Raw genomic sequence first — 3966 nt, forward strand, 5'->3', positions numbered from 1 at the left:
AAACGTTAAGGACAAAACTTGTTAAATTTAAAGGTAAAGGACACCGCCTGTAATTTGGTACAAACATAAAGGATAAAACTTGTAATTTACACTTTTGCTAAATTCTGTAGAATTCTGCATTTAAAGTGTGTTTTGGACAACTTTTAGTGCTTCTTTTAGCTTCCCGAAAGTGTTTATGTTAACCCTTGTTCTCACACTTGGGTTTTAATGTATTTTTGATGCTGGACCTACATCTAGGTCCTAAATCTATTGTTTAACTGCATGCTTAAGCTGTGCTGTCACAGCTTGTCTATCCGGTGAATTTACTAGTCGTTTCGACGCAACGCTTAATGTATTGCACAATGCGATAAATGAAGTATGAAACATGCATGAATTCATATGTAAAACAAGTAAGCATATAACGTTGACGTTTAAGCACATAAATGCAGGAAATAAATAATATTAAAATAGTACAGAAATTACTGGTTTTGTGCCAGTTGTCACAAGTCAAGTTCGTCTCTTTGTTGGTACGATGATACTAACCTGTTCATGGACTTGCTCTCGTGCCCTGCATGCATTGAATATCAAATTCCTCATTAATAATTGATTTTATCACAAAGGGCTTGTTTTCATTCTCAAATAAGTGAGTATCTCACATCATATACGTTAAAAACAGATGATGAATGGTATACTCACTAGTAAGATGAACTCTCGTGCATACCTTGATACGGGAATGTGTCGTGAGTGAATCAACACACACTACTAGAAAACATGGTTTTTGTCATGTAATTTTTGGTTACAAAATGGTAGCAATTTCCTTATTGTCACCAGTTTGCCATCGAAAATACGGTGACAAAAACACCCGTGTCAATTGCCCTAATGCCACCAAGTTGCCACCATTTTATATTTTGCTACCTTATTTTACCACCACAAAATTGGTCAAAATTATTTGCCACCGCTTCATGTTTGCTACGTCCGCCTTGTTTGCCACCGAGTTGTGACGCGTTTTTATACCATTTAGCCACTGATTTGCCACCATTTAACCATCAGTTTTTGCACGTTTTATACCATTTAGCCACCGATATTGTCACCATTTAGCCACCGATATTGCCACCATTTAGCCACCGGTTTTTGCACATTTTATTCAAGAATGTTAATCTGTAGATTCAGTACAGCTTTATTCAAGAACTGCTTCGGGTTTATCTAAAAAGTAAAAGAACAAAACATTTAAACAATGTTAACAATTATTGGCATATATTGATCAAAAACTGTTCTTCATTTAAACCCGTTCTGACCCGATCCCGTTTCGACCCGAACCCGTTCCAACCCGAACCAAAATAACCCTTTTTTTAATTGACCCGCTTTGACTCGAACCCATTTTGACCTATGACCCAACCCGACCTGACCCGACCCGTTTGCCAGGTCTACTGCATTGCATCTTCCGGTAGAAACTTTAACGGTCTTTTGTTTGATGTTCAAATGTATTAAGTAAAGGTCTCAAACCATACTATGTAATCTGAAATTTACATTTAACGTTAAATATACTGTAACAATCTAAAAGGTTTTGGAATCTCAATACTGACTTGTTCAATTGAAAATGATAATCACATTGAAATTGTTCATGACTTTGAATAATTTGAAACAAACAACCTTTGATTTAGCTTAACTAACAACTACGAATCAGATTCAAAATAAAAAAAAAATAGAAAAAAACTTCAAATTTCATTGAAACCAAACAAGAGCACCAAAGCACAAATGACCAACAGTTGAATAAACCCTAGGTACTACACTAAAAACAAAAGATCAACTAAAAACTCGAAGTGACTTTAGTTGACAATACAGTTGAATCAAGTGCGGAAATGAAGAGAGAGTGTAGGATTTGTACCTTACGAGTGGATTTCCATGGCGATTAGGAACCCTAATTATGAGAATTTGGGGGTTTTGTGTCTCGATGTGGAAAGTGTAGTGACAGTGAGCTTTGATGAAGGTTCTGCTTCCGCAAGAGGCTTAGTTCTTCGATCAGATCAAACGTATGGGGGCAGATTTCTTTGAATGGTTAGACGTAGGGGAGCCGGTGAAAAGCAAGTGATTAAAATTTTGGGAGGGGAGTTATTTGGTTGGAATCCTAATTAAATTGACTTTTGAAGCGCGATCCATTAAAAGAATAACTCGTCTATTTGAATTTTCATGTTGTCACCGATAAGATGGTCACAATTAACAAATACCTTTTTATTTTTCGTGTTTTTGCGTATTTTTCCCACAATTTGCCACCAAAAATAAAAAGGTGGCAAAAATTGCAACCACTTTGCTACCATATCATGATAAATATGCTTATTTTCATTTCCGTGACAAATCGGTGGCTAAATTTGCTACCATTTTTTTCGGTAGCAAATTTTGGTCACAATTGCCCAATTTTCTAGTAGTGACATGTCGGTAAGTATAGATCATACCTTAACGTATCCCCAAGTCATATGATTGCTTCTGATTGTTGAGTTTAACCGGAAAAAAATATCGATAATCGTTATAGGATGCTTATCTAAATGCTAAATAATTGAACAACAAGAGTGTTTGGCATGACCGTACACTGATATGATTCTCTTACCCTTGAAACTCGCAAAAAGAATGTCTGTAAATATTTATTTACTGCTTTCCGTCTTTACGTTTGAAGTATTCAGAAATGCCAAAAAATATTTTAGGTGTGTTTTAATATAAACTTTATAAAAGTTAAAAATATTTTGCTTCTATCTTATTTTTGATTGACCGATGTTGGAACTCGAATCTATCCCACCTAAAACCTGATTAAAAGCCGGAAAACAATTGCATCTTCATAAACGATCGAAGTTAACAAGTTTTGAAAGATAAAGATCTAAAATTGAACAATTTTGAAACTTTCAAAATGTTGTCGGTTGGTAGTTGATTGAGAATTGATCTCATGTGCGTTGTCTGTTACTATTGTTTAAATCAACTCTTAGTGAGGTTTTCATTTGACAATTCTCTAAGATTGATTAAATCCCTAGCAGTTGTTCTCATTACGTGTTTAGCTCTATTGTGTGTGAAGATGTGGCATTCAAGCAAGCTAAAGGCAAGGAGAATGTGTCAAATGACAAGCTGTGAAGTGACGACCGTTGGTGTTTCCCACTGATCCTGTTATGTGTGAAGAAGTGGCATTCAAACCTAAGAACATCGCACCGCCCCTCAGCTCCCACTGATCACAGGTATCCCCATGGTCTCCATCTATTGCGTCGCTACATATTTTTGGACGTTAGAATTAAATATTTGACCGTTAGTGCAGACCGTTGATGAGGTAAAAAAATATTTTTTAAGCCTGTATAAATAACCTTATACTCCATAATTCTTACACCACGTAAATCTTTTTAATCTCTATGTCACATCAAACCCTCTTCTAGAATGGATCCAAACAACCTAAGCAACAGAGATAAACCATTATGTGACTATACATTCAATATAAATCTATTACTTGATTACACATTAAATATAATTTGTTATAACTAATGCTACTACAATTATGCTATAATGAAATCACGTAATCACCAAATAGGTATTCAAAGCATGTAGGCACGTAATAATATATAGTCAACTATTGTTATGTAATTACGTACTCACTTAGTGTAGTTTCACATACTATAACGAAATCACGTAATGGGTATCAAAATCACGTAATCATATAATGGGTATTCAAAATCTTGTATTTTTTTTAATAAAACTACAACAATAGGCTACTCGAATTAAAGAGAATTAAATGCTCGTTAATACGGTTTATTTTTTTAAATATTAATTTATTAAAAAGTTATAGCCACTTGAAAATCGGGCTGGCGGGGGGGGGGGGGGGGAGGGGGGGGGGTTAAGTGAGAAAGATCAGAATGTTCTTTCTCTATTTGTTTCTTTAAATGTTTAAACCTCATAATTATGAAAATGTCACTGTGTAGTTTTGAGTCATTGATCTTAGAAGATCAATGATTAAACTTG

General features: G+C 34.9%; 1 long non-coding RNA gene across 1 annotated transcript; it reads right to left on the reverse strand.

Annotated features, from left to right (window-relative positions):
- Positions 1-382: 382 nt before the first annotated feature.
- Positions 383-2112, reverse strand: LOC118479598. The gene is made up of 3 exons (XR_004859727.1): positions 1865-2112; positions 701-1182; positions 383-547 (listed from the first exon to the last, which is right to left on the reverse strand). It is a non-coding gene; the product is annotated as an uncharacterized LOC118479598 (long non-coding RNA).
- Between the last annotated feature and the right edge of the window lie 1854 nt (positions 2113-3966).

This window comes from Helianthus annuus, chromosome 1 (assembly GCF_002127325.2).
Source record: "Helianthus annuus cultivar XRQ/B chromosome 1, HanXRQr2.0-SUNRISE, whole genome shotgun sequence".
NCBI classification, from domain to species: Eukaryota; Viridiplantae; Streptophyta; class Magnoliopsida; order Asterales; family Asteraceae; genus Helianthus; species Helianthus annuus.